The sequence below is a fragment of the Ornithodoros turicata genome, chromosome 1 (genome assembly GCF_037126465.1).
Source record: "Ornithodoros turicata isolate Travis chromosome 1, ASM3712646v1, whole genome shotgun sequence".
NCBI lineage: Eukaryota > Metazoa > Arthropoda > Arachnida > Ixodida > Argasidae > Ornithodoros > Ornithodoros turicata.
In genome coordinates, this window is record NC_088201.1 from 180,762,820 (window position 1) to 180,776,849 (window position 14,030).

Genomic DNA, 14,030 nt, shown 5'->3' on the forward strand with positions numbered 1-14,030 from the left:
GTGCACTTGTGTGTTTTGTTAATAAAAGGTGCTCTCCCGATGCGGTGGTACGATCAGTTATGCGCCCCTGTACCGTTTTGTGCATCCTGCATAAGTGATCGTACCACCGCCTCGGGAGCGCGGTAGGCAGCGCATCAGTCTCATAATCTGAAGGTCATCAGTTCGAACCTCACCCGGGGCACATACATGAAGCGTGTAATGGTGCTGTTCAATTTTGTTCATCCTTGATATTCATTGCAATTGAAGGAGACATCACCTAATTTCTCAACTCATTTAGCGCCGTGCGTGAACGGCTCACGAAACTGCATAACTGATCGCACCACCGCCTTGGTAGCGCAGTAGACAGCGCGTCAGCCTCTTAATTTGAACGTCGTGAGTTCGAACCTCACCCGGGGCACATGCATGGAGCGTGTAATGGCGGTGCTCGCTTTTGTTCATCCTTGATATTCATTGCAATTGAAGGAGACATCACCTAATTTCTCAACTCATTTAGCGCCGTGCGTGAACGGCTCACGAAACTGCATAACTGATCGCACCACCGCCTCGGTAGCGCAGTAGACAGCGCGTCAGCCTCTTAATTTGAACGTCGTGAGTTCGAACCTCACCCGGGGCACATGCATGGAGCGTGTAATGGCGGTGTTCGCTTTTGTTCATCCTTGATATTCATTGCAATTGAACGAGACATCACCTAATTTCTCAACTCATTTAGCGCCGTGCGTGAACGGCTCACGAAACTGCATAACTGATCGCACCACCGCCTCGGTAGCGCAGTAGACAGCGCGTCGGCCTCTTAATTTGAACGTCGTGAGTTCGAACCTCACCCGGGGCACATGCATGGAGCGTGTAATGGCGGTGTTCGCTTTTGTTCATCCTTGATATTCATTGCAATTGAACGAGACATCACCTAATTTCTCAACTCATTTAGCGCCGTGCGTGAACGGCTCACGAAACTGCATAACTGATCGCACCACCGCCTCGGTAGCGCAGTAGACAGCGCGTCGGCCTCTTAATTTGAACGTCGTGAGTTCGAACCTCACCCGGGGCACATGCATGGAGCGTGTAATGGTGGTGTTCGCTTTTGTTCATCCTTGATATTCATTGCAATTGAACGAGACATCACCTAATTTCTCAACTCATTTAGCGCCGTGCGTGAACGGCTCACGAAACTGCATAACTGATCGCACCTCCGCCTCGGTAGCGCAGTAGACAGCGCGTCAGCCTCTTATTTGAACGTCGTGAGTTCGAACCTCACCCGGGGCACATGCATGGAGCGTGTAATGGCGGTGTTCGCTTTTGTTCATCCTTGATATTCATTGCAGTTGAAGGAGACATCACCTAATTTCTCAACTCATTTAGCGCCGTGCGTGAACGGCTCACGAAACTGCATAACTGATCGCACCTCCGCCTCGGTAGCGCAGTAGACAGTGCGTCAGCCTCTTATTTGAACGTCGTGAGTTCGAACCTCACCCGGGGCACATGCATGGAGCGTGTAATGGCGGTGTTCGCTTTTGTTCATCCTTGATATTCATTGCAGTTGAAGGAGACATCACCTAATTTCTCAACTCATTTAGCGCCGTGCGTGAACGGCTCACGAAACTGCATAACTGATCGCACCTCCGCCTCGGTAGCGCAGTAGACAGCGCGTCAGCCTCTTATTTGAACGTCGTGAGTTCGAACCTCACCCGGGGCACATGCATGGAGCGTGTAATGGCGGTGTTCGCTTTGCTTCATCCTTGATATTAATTGCAGTTGAAGGAGACATCACCTAATTTCTCAACTCATTTAGCGCCGTGCGTGAACGGCTCACGAAACTGCATAACTGATCGCACCACTGCCTCGGTAGCGCAGTAGGCTGCGCGTCAGTCTCATAATCTGAAGGTCGTGAGTTCGAACCTCACCCGGGGCACATGCAGGGAGCGTGTAATGGCGGTGTTCGCTTTTGTTGATGCTTCATATTCATTGGAATTGAATGAGACATCACGTAATTTCTCATTTAGCGCCGTGCATGAATGGCTCACGAAACTGCATAACTGATCCTGCCACCGCCTCGGTAGCGCAGTAGGCAGCGCGTCAGTCTCATAATCTGAAGGTGGTGAGTTCGAACCTCACCCGGGGTACATGCAGGGAGCGTGTAATGGCGGTGTTCGCTTTTGTTGATACGTCATATTCATTGCAATTGAATGAGGCATCACGAAATTTCTAATTTAGCGCCGTGCATGAATGGCTCACGAAACTGCATAACTGATCCTGCCACCGCCTCGGTAGCGCAGTAGGCAGCGCGTCAGTCTCATAATCTGAAGGTGGTGAGTTCGAACCTCACCCGGGGCACATGCAGGGAGCGTGTAATGGCGGTGTTCGCTTTTGTTGATGCTTCATATTCATTGCAATTGAATGAGACATCCCGTAATTTCTCATTTAGCGCCGTGCATGAATGGCTCACGAAACTGCATAACTGATCCTGCCACCGCCTCGGTAGCGCAGTAGGCAGCGCGTCAGTCTCATAATCTGAAGGTGGTGAGTTCGAACCTCACCCGGGGCACATGCAGGGAGCGTGTAATGGCGGTGTTCGCTTTTGTTGATGCTTCATATTCATTGCAATTGAATGAGACATCACGTAATTTCTCATTTAGCGCCGTGCATGAATGGCTCACGAAACTGCATAACTGATCGTATAACCGCCTCGGTAGCGCAGTAGGCAGCGCGTCAGTCTCATAATCTGAAGGTCGTGAGTTCGAACCTCACCCGGGGCACATGCAGGGAGCGTGTAATGGCGGTGTTCGCTTTTGTTGATGCTTCATATTCATTGCAATTGAATGAGACATCACGTAATTTCTCATTTAGCGCCGTGCATGAATGGCTCACGAAACTGCATAACTGATCATATCACCGCCTCGGTAGCGCAGTAGGCAGCGCGTCAGTCTCATAATCTGAAGGTGGTGAGTTCGAACCTCACCCGGGGCACATGCAGGGAGCGTGTAATGGCGGTGTTCGCTTTAGTTGATGCTTCATATTCAGTGCAATTGAATGAGACATCACGTAATTTCTCATTTAGCGCCGTGCACGAATGGCTCACGAAACTGCATAACTGATCCTGCCACCGCCTCGGTAGCGCAGTAGACAGCGCGTCAGTCTCATAATCTGAAGGTCGTGAGTTCGAACCTCACCCGGGGCACATGCAGGGAGCGTGTAATGGCGGTGTTCGCTTTTGTTGATGCTTCATATTCATTGCAATTGAATGAGACATCACGTAATTTCTCATTTAGCGCCGTGCATGAATGGCTCACGAAACTGCATAACTGATCGTACAACCGCCTCGGTAGCGCAGTAGGCAGCGCGTCAGTCTCATAATCTGAAGGTGGTGAGTTCGAACCTCACCCGGGGCACATGCAGGGAGCGTGTAATGGGTTCGCTTTTGTTGATACGTCATATTCATTGCAATTGAATGAGACATCACGAAATTTCTAATTTAGCGCCGTGCATGAATGGCTCACGAAACTGCATAACTGGTCCTGCCACCGCCTCGGTAGCGCAGTAGGCAGCGCGTCAGTCTCATCATCTGAAGGTGGTGAGTTCGAACCTCACCCGGGGCACGTGCAGGGAGCGTGTAATGGCGGTGTTCGCTTTTGTTGATGCTTCATATTCATTGCAATTGAATGAGGCATCCTGTAATTTCTCATTTAGCGCCGTGCATGAATGGCTCACGAAACTGCATAACTGATCCGGCCACCGCCTCGGTAGCGAAGTAGGCAGCGCGTCAGTCTCATAATCTGAAGGTGGTGAGTTCGAACCTCACCCGGGGCACATGCAGGGAGCGTGTAATGGCGGTGTTCGCTTTTGTTGATGCTTCATATTCATTGCAATTGAATGAGACATCACGTAATTTCTCATTTAGCGCCGTGCATGAATGGCTCACGAAACTGCATAACTGATCGTACAACCGCCTCGGTAGCGCAGTAGGCAGCGCGTCAGTCTCATAATCTGAAGGTGGTGAGTTCGAACTTCACCCGGGGCACATGCAGGGAGCGTGTAATGGCGGTGTTCGCTTTTGTTGATGCTTCATATTCATTGCAATTGAATGAGACATCACGTAATTTCTCATTTAGCGCCGTGCATGAATAGCTCACGAAACTGCATAACTGATCCTGCCACCGCCTCGGTAGCGCAGTAGGCAGCGCGTCAGTCTCATAATCTGAAGGTCGTGAGTTCGAACCTCACCCGGGGCACATGCAGGGAGCATGTAATGGCGGTGTTCGCTTTTGTTGATGCTTCATATTCATTGCAATTGAATGAGACATCACGTAATTTCTCATTTAGCGCCGTGCATGAATGGCTTACGAAACTGCATAACTGATCCTGCCACCGCCTCGGTAGCACTCTTACGGCACTCTTACCGCGCCAGTGCCCCTTCGAGCTTCAGTACGACAAGGCTGTCCCATGTCGTCCCTACTATTTGATCTATACCTTGAGCCTGTTATGCCAGCGTATCATCTCTCGTGATGACATACGTGGTTTCGAGCTTCGCGATGCTGTGGTGAAGGTCGTGGCGTACGCGGATGACCTTGCATTTCTTTTCTCGTGACAGACAAGCCAAGTGTCGTCAAAGTTATTCACGAACTTCATGTGTTTGGTCAAGTCTCTGGGGCACGTCTAAACAAGGACAAATCTCTGGGGATATGGTGCGGTCAATGGGGAACAGCCCCGGAATTCTTTTGTGGCGTTCAGTGGCAAACCCGTGGTCCTTGCTACCTTGGGGTCCCGTTAGACAAAAGTTGTAACACGACCTCCTTGTGGTCGGAGCGATTACAAAACATTAGGACACATGCTTCGACCTGGAAAAAACAAGATATCTCAATGTTTCAACGAGCTTCTGTGTGCAATGTTTTTCTGGCCGCTAAGCTGATTTACCTCTTGCAAGTTCTGCAATGCTCCCGCAAAATTATACATCGTTGTCATCGCATATTTGCCACCACAATATGGTGTTCAACGTTCGAAAGGATGCGAAGACAAAACCTGTTCAAGAAAGTCAAGGACGGCGGACTAGGCTTACAGCATCTCTACATCAAGCAACTCGTCATGAGACTGTTTTTTTATAGGCAGAGTTCACACCCGATTCTGGAAACCATCAAGCGGGCCCTTGCGTACAACTACATTCCCGATATATATGTTGGGTTTCACGAAGAAAGTCTACGCTTAAGCGGGTTCTACAAAGAGGTTGTCGAGAGCCTAAACTTCTTGAAGGCTAGATTCAGCTTAGAGTACCTCTTTTCTGTCGCCAAGAAAACGTTGGTAGCTCATCTTCTCGATGTACTCTTTCCTGTGCCCATCTACCGTCAAATACCCTCCGGATGGCACGGCACGGATGTATTGTGCAGAGTCAGGAAGATGCCGGTCAAGCCCAACATCAAGTCATTTTTCTTTAAATTACACACGTCCACACTGCCCGTGAAAGCTAGGCTTCAACAAAAGGGATTCTATGTTCCGTGGTCCGTGAATTCCAGATTTTGCAACACGCCCGAGGCTGTCGATCACCTTTTTCTGGACTGCACAGAAGCTTTATTCTTTTGGGATGACTTACAGTTCAAAGTCCTTAAGCGCCGTCTTTCGCTTAATCCTCACACTATCCGCTTCCTCCCATTACGCCCCGGTGAAAATGTGAGATACGATATCGTTCTTCTTGTTGCCATGTACTGTTTGTCGAAGCTTCGTATGGCCGATAGGAACGAAGAGCCCTTGTGTCCTCCTATGAAATATTTCAAAGCCGAACTACTGCAGGTAAAGTTAGCTTGTACTCAGCTCTTAGAAGTGCCTGAGTGGTTAGATACAGTCTGCGAAAGGCTGAATGTTTTGTAGAAATTGTGTTATTAACGTGTCCGGTATAGAGGAGAAACATCGTATTCTCTCTCTGTGATTTTGTCGTATAGTGTATGATATTGTGAGGTATTGAGTCGACGTGACTCAGAGTAGTAAGCTCTGAAAAATAAAGGTGGAAAAGAAAAAAAACCGCCTCGGTAGCGCAGTAGGCAGCGCGTCAGTCTCATAATCTGAAGGTGGTGAGTTCGAACGTCACCCGGGGCACATGCAGGGAGCGTGTAATGGCGGTGTTCGCTTTTGTTGATGCTTCATATTCATTGCAATTGAATGAGACATCACGTAATTTCTCATTTAGCGCCGTGCATGAATGGCTCACGAAACTGCATAACTGATCCTGCAACCGCCTCGGTAGCGCAGTAGGCAGCGCGTCAGTCTCATAATCTGAAGGTCGTGAGTTCGAACCTCACCCGGGGCACATGCAGGAAGCGTGTAATGGCGGTGTTCGCTTTTGTTGATGCTTCATATTCATTGCAATTGAATGAGACGTCACGTAATTTCTCATTTAGCGCCGTGCATGAATGGCTCACGAAACTGCATAACTGATCCTGCCACCGCCTCGGTAGCGCAGTAGGCAGCGCGTCAGTCTCATAATCTGAAGGTCGTGAGTTCGAACCTCACCCGGGTCACATGCAGGGAGCGTGTAATGGCAGTTTTCGCTTTTGTTGATGCTTCATATTCATTGCAATTGAATGAGACATCACGTAATTTCTCATTTAGCGCCGTGCATGAATGGCTCAAGAAACTGCATAACTGATCCTGCAACCGCCTCGGTAGCGCAGTATGCAGCGCGTCAGTCTCATAATCTGAAGGTCGTGAGTTCGAACCTCACCCGGGGCACATGCAGGGAGCGTGTAATGGCGGTGTTCGCTTTTGTTGATGCTTCATATCCATTGCAATCATTGCAATTGAATGAGACATCACGTAATTTCTCATTTAGCGCCGTGCATGAATGGCTCAAGAAACTGCAGAACTGATCCTGCCACCGCCTCGGTAGCGCAGTAGGCAGCGCGACAGTCTCATAATCTGAAGGTCGTGAGTTCGAACCTCACCAGGGGCACATGCAGGGAGCGTGTAATGGCGGTGTTCGCTTTTGTTGATGCTTCATATTCATTGCAATTGAATGAGACATCACGTAATTTCTCATTTAGCGCCGTGCATGAATGGCTCACGAAACTGCATAACTGATCCTGCCACCGCCTCGGTAGCGCAGTAGGCAGCGCGTCAGTCTCATAATCTGAAGGTCGTGAGTTCGAACCTCACCCGGGGCACATGCAGGGAGCGTGTAATGGCGGTGTTCGCTTTTGTTGATGCTTCATATTCATTGCAATTGAATGAGACATCACGTAATTTCTCATTTAGCGCCGTGCATGAATAGCTCACGAAACTGCATAACTGATCCTGCCACCGCCTCGGTAGCGCAGTAGGCAGCGCGTCAGTCTCATAATCTGAAGGTCGTGAGTTCGAACCTCACCCGGGGCACATACAGGGAGCGTGTAATGGCGGTGTTCGCTTTTGTTGATGCTTCATATTCATTGCAATTGAATGAGACATCACGTAATTTCTCATTTAGCGCCGTGCATGAATGGCTCACGAAACTGCATAACTGATCCTGCCACCGCCTCGGTAGCGCAGTCATTCTGGTTCCGGGCACCGAGAGGTACGGACCCAGGATGAGCTCGCTCCGGGCGGTGACAACGGCTTCGAGCCGGGATGAACTTAGGCCTAGTGGTACCGAAAAAGACTACAGGATAATCGTGCCCACCATAAACGCAGGTAATTTTTCTGCTACAACTCTTCTATTGCACGCAGACCCGACTGCTAAGCCTAACAAGATATTGGATTTTGACGCACCGTTGAAGGAAGTGGTTCAACGGAAGACGATCCGTGCAATAGGAGCTTACAGATATAATCATGTGTGGGCTATCACGTTTGACAACGAGGCAGAGAAACAACGTCTTCTCAGAAAGAAAGAAATAACAGTAAAAGAGAAAAGGTGTATCGTCCTGGACCCACATTCGAAGGACGTATCCATAAAACTACATTGGATATCCACTCAGATACCGAACGAGGAATTCAACGTGGCTTTGTCGGACTACGGCGAGGTTATGGATATAGTTCGGGAGAAGTGGAAATGCGAGGAGTTTGCAGGAATAGAAACCATGACCAGAACTGTAAAGCTGCGCTTGAATGAAAACTACACTGTTGACCGCATACCATACATGATCTATATACGAGGCGACCCTATTCTGCTAGCAGTGCCTGGAAAACCGCCACTCTGCCTGCGGTGCAAAGAAATCGGGCACATTCGCAGTCAGTGCAGGGCCACGTGGTGCAGAAAATGTAGGACTTTCGGACACGATGCAGATGACTGCCTGCAATCTTACGCAAGCAAGACAAAACCGAAGGTGAATGAAATCAATGTGGAACATTTGATGGACCATGAAGAAACAGGAAATAGCGAAGAGATTAATGCACAAGACAAGGAAGGGAAAAAGGACGTCACACAAGATAACACCCCAATCAGCACAGAAACAGCGATAGTTCGCAAAGATGATGATAGCAGCCAGAAGGATGACAGCGATATGGATATAGTCGAAGTGGCGGGAAAAGTGGTCAAGCGTAAAAGACGCGACAAACAGAACACGATAGGAAAAGACTATTTAAAAGAACAGAGGCGAGACGCGAGATCAGAAAGCCGCTGGAAGAAGGCTGATGCTATGAGACCGCAATTTGCGCTGGAAGAGATCGGGGCATCACAGCTTGACGATGTGCACTTTACCGACACATAACAGAACGCTTGCTGTCCTTTTGAAAGCCTTCAATGATGAAGAAAAAGCTTAAAGTAGGAACTTTAAACACATACAGCTTAATCCGGCGAAACAGGAAACAATGGCTGATGGAAACAGTAGATGAGCATAGGCTCGATATTGTATGCATTCAAGAAACAAAGATTTCGACAGTGGACCAGGAGAACGAACTTATCAATTTTTTCAAGCAGAAGTTCTGGTGCTACCACTCTGCAGGCTGCGGGCGCAGTGCTGGAACGGCGATTTTAATAAGGAAGCGGTGAAGCTTTACCGTAGTTGATCTTGTTTTAGACCAAGGAGGACGGCTTACGTGTGTCGACCTCCTCATACACAGAAACCTAATTAGACTTCTATGCATCTACGCTTCAAATAGTAGCGAGGATCGTAAATTGTTCTTCCGTGACCTGAGAAGTTTTGTGGACACTCCAGCAAAGGTTATTCTTTGTGGGGACTTCAATGTCGTGACGGGCAAAAAGGACTGCAGCTATACTTTCCGGAGCGATCCCAGTGTGGCAGAGTTGAAGGGAATGTTGAGAGACTTCAGCCTGGTTGACGTAGCGGAAGAACAGTCCGACAATACTCTTCGTTATACTCATTGGCAAGGTGCATCATACGCGAGACTGGATAGGATCTACTTGTCGGCAGATTGGATAGCAATGGCCGAAAACTATCTCGTCACCCAAGTTGCCTTTTCTGATCACGGACTGGTAAGCGTGGAGGTGAATTTCAACAGACGAAGAACCCCCTCAAAAGTTACAGGGTCAAGCACTTGGAAACTCAATGAAAGCATTTTAGAAGACGAGGACTTCACGCAACAACTAGAGCAACTTATAGAAGAATATGGGACCACCAATGAAGTTAATGCTGTTACGTGGGAAATGTTTAAAGGAACCCTCAAGAAGAAGGCTGTATCTTTCAGTGAAGTGAAAAAGCACAAAGAGCGGGCAGAAATCAGGTGCTTAATGCAGGATCTTCTCACACTTGTTTCAGAGGAGAGCATCAATCCTGGTGGTCACAAAGAAGATATACAGCGGGTGAAGAAAGATATACTTTGCATCATGGAAAGACGCTACAAAGGAGCAGAGATTAGAAGCAGGCTGAATGCATTGTCGAGAGAGGAACAGCCTAGCAAGGTGTTCCTGTTGCGAGAAAAGGAAAGGGCATGCGAAAACCAGATAACGTCAGTGAAAGTGGGGGAGACAACCGTAGGAACCCAACAGGAAATCCAAGAATCATTCCACAAGACGTACACCCAGCTCTTCACTTCCCAACCCCCAGCAGACTCGCGGGAAACGCTACGATACTTGGAAAACTTGCCTGCGGTCAAAGAGGACTTATCAGAGGTAATGAACTCACCAATATCGGTGGAAGAAATAGAAAAGGCAATCAAGAAACTGGGCCGGAACAAATCATCGGGGCCCGATGGTATTGGATCTCTCTTTTACAAGAAGTTCTCAACGCAGCTATCACCTATCCTGAAAAGAGTGTTCGACGATATTTCAGCCCGCAAGCTCTTGCCACCATCTATGCGACAAAGCTATACCGTGCTCATTCCGAAGAGGACTGTCAAAAAGGGTGAAGCGCCCACGGTGAATGACTTCCGTCCGATCAGTCTGGTATGTACAGATTACAAAATCTTGGCGAAAACCCTAACGAATCGACTGGAAGCCTGCTTAACCACGGTTGTAGGATTACACCAAGCATACGGAATGAAAATGAGATCAATTGCAAGAAACTTGCACATCATGAGGACAGCATGTGAAGCAGCGGAAGCTCTGGCTGTGAAACTTGGCATCCTCCAAGTGGACCTGAAACAGGCTTTCGATCGCGTCAGTCATCAATTCCTCTGGAAAGTTTTAAAGAAGCTAAGGGTGGGAGAGTACCTAGGAAACTGGATAAGAGTGTGCTACACGGACATTTGCACCAGACTTGTCATAAATAAAAAGGTCAGCGCTCCGATAAACATTCATACTTCAGTACGTCAGGGTTGCCCACTCTCTCTGGAGCCGCTGTGCCGGAATATTTAGGCTAACAATCGCATCACAGGATTGCAGATTGGAGCAGAGACCGTCAGGCTGTTGGCTTATGCTGATGACGTTGCGGTGGTGTGCACATCGAGAGAGGGAATACATGAGACTATGGAATCCATCAAGGAGTTCGCAACGTTATCCGGTGCAGAGGTAAACCTCAAGAAGACCATTGGAGCATGGCTGGGGCCGTGGAATGAAACACCCTCCGTGTTCCTCGGTATTCAGTGGACTACAAGCTTAGACAAATACTTGGGTATCCCATTCGACCTACGAACGCCAACGGAGCAGCTTTGGAGAACAAAAGTTAGCAGCCTCAGGGGAGCCTTGATACCTTGGTATGGCCGTTATCTCTCCTTATTCAACAGAGCTTACATCTGCAATTCAAGTTTGTATCCGGTTGTACTGTACACAGCACAATGCAGTAGATATAACAACGGGATGATAAACAAGTTTCACAGAACCTGCGCCACCTTCGTCTGGAATTCCCCCATGGAGAAGATGCGAAGAACCAACCTCTTCTGGAGTTTGAAGAGAGGGGGACTTGGGCTAGTCAATCTGGAGATTAAGATGAAGGTCCAACGCTTCCTCTACTTTAGAGACAACTCCGACCCATTCCTAAGAAGTGGCTTACAAGCGCTCGGCGGAGATCACCTATCTAGGTGGACGGTGCTAGCGGGATGCTACCTAGGAAAGAAAAAGGTAAGAGCTTTCTACCGAGAGGTTGCTGCTGCAGTCAGATTCTTCGAGCAGCGATTTTCCTGGGAGTATCTCTGCACAGTGAAAAAGAAGAATCTCTACTGGGACACTATAGAGACTGTCCTACCAGACCCCCTCTACCGGCACCCCGGCCTTTCGCCACTGGCTGAGAGCGTCCTTCGGAGGCTTCGAAGGTTCCCCGTTCCAACGTGCACCAAGGATCTGTTCATCAGATTTCATTGCGAGGTATTGCCAGTCAAAGTGTGGCTTCAGAAAAAAGGGTTCTTCGTGCCGTGGTCTTTGAATTGCGAGCTGTGCGGAGCAGAGGAGACTCTCTTTCATGTATTCGTAACGTGCAAAATAGCAAGGGACTTCTGGGATGACTTTCGACTGCATACGAAGCTCAATGTAAACATCGACTGGATGTCCCTGAAGTACTTGATGTTCGACGCCTATTCTGAGAACGACGCTGCAGCTATCCTAGTGGTAAGTGGACTCCATGGGATATGGCGCTTTCGCATGGCCATCGCAAACTGCAAAGTGAATCCAAAAACGCCATGGAACTGCTTCATGGGTACCCTTGCTTGGATAGAGGCTACTTTGGTCGCTCGCACAGATGCTGCAGACACTCTCACAGACGCTTTGAAGTTACTCTTCGAAACAATGAAGAAAGAGAAGACAACCCCAAGGGCTGCAAGGAAAGCTGAGTGATGCGGATCCGCGCTCAGCGAACTAAAGGGTCACGAATAGCACAGCGGGGAAATACCGCCACCGGACAAACAACACTGTACAAGTCTGAAGGCTTCGGCCAAAGTGGACGGCGGGGTGCCTCCACGCTCTTAGTGCTTTTATTACAAAACTGTAAAAATAATAATTAAAAAAAACAAAAAAAGCCTCGGTAGCGCAGTAGGCAGCGCGTCAGTCTCATAATCTGAAGGTCGTGAGTTCGAACCTCACCCGGGGCACATGCAGGGAGCGTGTAATGGCGGTGTTCGCTTTTGTTGATGCTTCATATTCATTGCAATTGAATGAGACATCACGTAATTTCTCATTTAGCGCCGTGCATGAATGGCTCAAGGAACTGCATAACTGATCCTGCAACCGCCTCGGTAGCGCAGTAGGCAGCGCGTCAGTCTCATAATCTGAAGGTCGTGAGTTCGAACCTCACCCGGGGCACATGCAGGGAGCGTGTAATGGCGGTGTTCGCTTTTGTTGATGCTTCATATTCATTGCAATTGAATGAGACATCACGTAATTTCTCATTTAGCGCCGTGCATGAATGGCTCAAGAAACTGCAGAACTGATCCTGCCACCGCGTCGGTAGCGCAGTAGGCAGCGCGACAGTCTCATAATCTGAAGGTCGTGAGTTCGAACCTCACCAGGGGCACATGCAGGGAGCGTGTAATGGCGGTGTTCGCTTTTGTTGATGCTTCATATTCATTGCAATTGAATGAGACATCACGTAATTTCTCATTTAGCGCCGTGCATGAATGGCTCACGAAACTGCATAACTGATCCTGCCACCGCCTCGGTAGCGCAGTAGGCAGCGCGTCAGTCTCATAATCTGAAGGTCGTGAGTTCGAACCTCATCCGGGGCACATGCAGGGAGCGTGTAATGGCGGTGTTCGCTTTTGTTGATGCTTCATATTCATTGCAATTGAATGAGACATCACGTAATTTCTCATTTAGCGCCGTGCATGAATGCCTCACGAAACTGCATAACTGATCCTGCCACCGCCTCGGTAGCGCAGTCACTCTACTTCCGGCTTTCAGCGAGAACGGTTGTGGAATGATGCGCTCCTCGGAGCAGATTACACCAGCTAAGCCTAGCTGGGGAGGAATGGGTGAAAATGTTTCTTCGCAAGAATACAGGTTGCTTTTGCCCAAGATTCCGGTAGGATATTTCATGACGAACACACTTGTGCTACACTGCGACCCTGATGGCCGTCCCTACAAAGAAGAAGATGTAAGCGAAGCTTTGAAACTCTGTGGCAGTTATGAATATGTAGTCGCGGTGGGTGTCTTCCAGATGAACCATGTTTGGCTTGTCACTCTACAGTCGGCCTCTGCAAAACAGCTGCTTCGGAACACAAAGGAGCTGAAAATTAAAGGCAAGCGTTGTGTCATTCTCGACCCTAATGACCGTGAAGTAACTGTAAAGCTTCATTGGATCCCCTTTCATGTACCGGATGAGCTTGTCCGAAATGAGCTGAAAGTGTACGGGAAAATAACAGACATAACGAGAGAGAAGCTAAGGGGAAATGATAAGGTGGAGACCACTACAAGACAGGTAAAGCTGACGCTTGCAGAAGACATTACAGTGGATCACATATACCTCACTTGATGGCTCTGTGGGGATGCAGAATTCTTGTTTCCATTGCGGGCCGCACAGCATTATGCCTTCGGTGTCGGCAAAAGGGCCATATCAGGAAGCACTGCAAGGCACCGCGCTGTGAGGACTGCAAAAGATATGGACACAGGAAAGAAGAATGCATTAAATCGTATGCGCAAATGACCAGAGTCACCGGGGATGTAGACATATCGGAAAATACATTGGATGAAGCTGAAATGACTGACATGACGGAATCCCTGCAAGAACAAGTAAGAGAAAGAACAACTACCGCTG

At 48.7% G+C, this 14,030-nt stretch overlaps 22 non-coding genes across 22 annotated transcripts; all 22 read left to right on the top strand.

Moving 5' to 3' along the window:
- Positions 1 to 1,833: 1,833 nt before the first annotated feature.
- On the top strand, positions 1,834 to 1,906 carry Trnam-cau (transfer RNA methionine (anticodon CAU)). The gene has a single exon. It is a non-coding gene; the product is annotated as a tRNA-Met (tRNA).
- Positions 1,907 to 2,044: 138 nt separating this feature from the next.
- On the top strand, positions 2,045 to 2,117 carry Trnam-cau (transfer RNA methionine (anticodon CAU)). The gene has a single exon. It is a non-coding gene; the product is annotated as a tRNA-Met (tRNA).
- A 138-nt stretch (positions 2,118 to 2,255) lies between these two features.
- Trnam-cau (transfer RNA methionine (anticodon CAU)) lies at positions 2,256 to 2,328 on the top strand. The gene has a single exon. It is a non-coding gene; the product is annotated as a tRNA-Met (tRNA).
- Positions 2,329 to 2,466: 138 nt separating this feature from the next.
- Positions 2,467 to 2,539, top strand: Trnam-cau (transfer RNA methionine (anticodon CAU)). The gene has a single exon. It is a non-coding gene; the product is annotated as a tRNA-Met (tRNA).
- Positions 2,540 to 2,677: 138 nt separating this feature from the next.
- Positions 2,678 to 2,750, top strand: Trnam-cau (transfer RNA methionine (anticodon CAU)). The gene has a single exon. It is a non-coding gene; the product is annotated as a tRNA-Met (tRNA).
- Positions 2,751 to 2,888: 138 nt separating this feature from the next.
- Positions 2,889 to 2,961, top strand: Trnam-cau (transfer RNA methionine (anticodon CAU)). The gene has a single exon. It is a non-coding gene; the product is annotated as a tRNA-Met (tRNA).
- Positions 2,962 to 3,099: 138 nt separating this feature from the next.
- On the top strand, positions 3,100 to 3,172 carry Trnam-cau (transfer RNA methionine (anticodon CAU)). The gene has a single exon. It is a non-coding gene; the product is annotated as a tRNA-Met (tRNA).
- A 138-nt stretch (positions 3,173 to 3,310) lies between these two features.
- On the top strand, positions 3,311 to 3,383 carry Trnam-cau (transfer RNA methionine (anticodon CAU)). Its single transcript has one exon. It is a non-coding gene; the product is annotated as a tRNA-Met (tRNA).
- Positions 3,384 to 3,517: 134 nt separating this feature from the next.
- Trnam-cau (transfer RNA methionine (anticodon CAU)) lies at positions 3,518 to 3,590 on the top strand. Its single transcript has one exon. It is a non-coding gene; the product is annotated as a tRNA-Met (tRNA).
- Positions 3,591 to 3,728: 138 nt separating this feature from the next.
- On the top strand, positions 3,729 to 3,801 carry Trnam-cau (transfer RNA methionine (anticodon CAU)). Its single transcript has one exon. It is a non-coding gene; the product is annotated as a tRNA-Met (tRNA).
- Positions 3,802 to 3,939: 138 nt separating this feature from the next.
- Positions 3,940 to 4,012, top strand: Trnam-cau (transfer RNA methionine (anticodon CAU)). Its single transcript has one exon. It is a non-coding gene; the product is annotated as a tRNA-Met (tRNA).
- Positions 4,013 to 4,150: 138 nt separating this feature from the next.
- On the top strand, positions 4,151 to 4,223 carry Trnam-cau (transfer RNA methionine (anticodon CAU)). Its single transcript has one exon. It is a non-coding gene; the product is annotated as a tRNA-Met (tRNA).
- A 1,779-nt stretch (positions 4,224 to 6,002) lies between these two features.
- On the top strand, positions 6,003 to 6,075 carry Trnam-cau (transfer RNA methionine (anticodon CAU)). The gene has a single exon. It is a non-coding gene; the product is annotated as a tRNA-Met (tRNA).
- Positions 6,076 to 6,213: 138 nt separating this feature from the next.
- Positions 6,214 to 6,286, top strand: Trnam-cau (transfer RNA methionine (anticodon CAU)). Its single transcript has one exon. It is a non-coding gene; the product is annotated as a tRNA-Met (tRNA).
- A 138-nt stretch (positions 6,287 to 6,424) lies between these two features.
- Trnam-cau (transfer RNA methionine (anticodon CAU)) lies at positions 6,425 to 6,497 on the top strand. Its single transcript has one exon. It is a non-coding gene; the product is annotated as a tRNA-Met (tRNA).
- A 138-nt stretch (positions 6,498 to 6,635) lies between these two features.
- Trnam-cau (transfer RNA methionine (anticodon CAU)) lies at positions 6,636 to 6,708 on the top strand. The gene has a single exon. It is a non-coding gene; the product is annotated as a tRNA-Met (tRNA).
- A 147-nt stretch (positions 6,709 to 6,855) lies between these two features.
- Positions 6,856 to 6,928, top strand: Trnam-cau (transfer RNA methionine (anticodon CAU)). The gene has a single exon. It is a non-coding gene; the product is annotated as a tRNA-Met (tRNA).
- A 138-nt stretch (positions 6,929 to 7,066) lies between these two features.
- Trnam-cau (transfer RNA methionine (anticodon CAU)) lies at positions 7,067 to 7,139 on the top strand. The gene has a single exon. It is a non-coding gene; the product is annotated as a tRNA-Met (tRNA).
- A 138-nt stretch (positions 7,140 to 7,277) lies between these two features.
- Positions 7,278 to 7,350, top strand: Trnam-cau (transfer RNA methionine (anticodon CAU)). The gene has a single exon. It is a non-coding gene; the product is annotated as a tRNA-Met (tRNA).
- Positions 7,351 to 12,296: 4,946 nt separating this feature from the next.
- Trnam-cau (transfer RNA methionine (anticodon CAU)) lies at positions 12,297 to 12,369 on the top strand. Its single transcript has one exon. It is a non-coding gene; the product is annotated as a tRNA-Met (tRNA).
- A 138-nt stretch (positions 12,370 to 12,507) lies between these two features.
- On the top strand, positions 12,508 to 12,580 carry Trnam-cau (transfer RNA methionine (anticodon CAU)). The gene has a single exon. It is a non-coding gene; the product is annotated as a tRNA-Met (tRNA).
- Positions 12,581 to 12,929: 349 nt separating this feature from the next.
- On the top strand, positions 12,930 to 13,002 carry Trnam-cau (transfer RNA methionine (anticodon CAU)). Its single transcript has one exon. It is a non-coding gene; the product is annotated as a tRNA-Met (tRNA).
- The last annotated feature ends 1,028 nt before the right edge of the window (positions 13,003 to 14,030 follow it).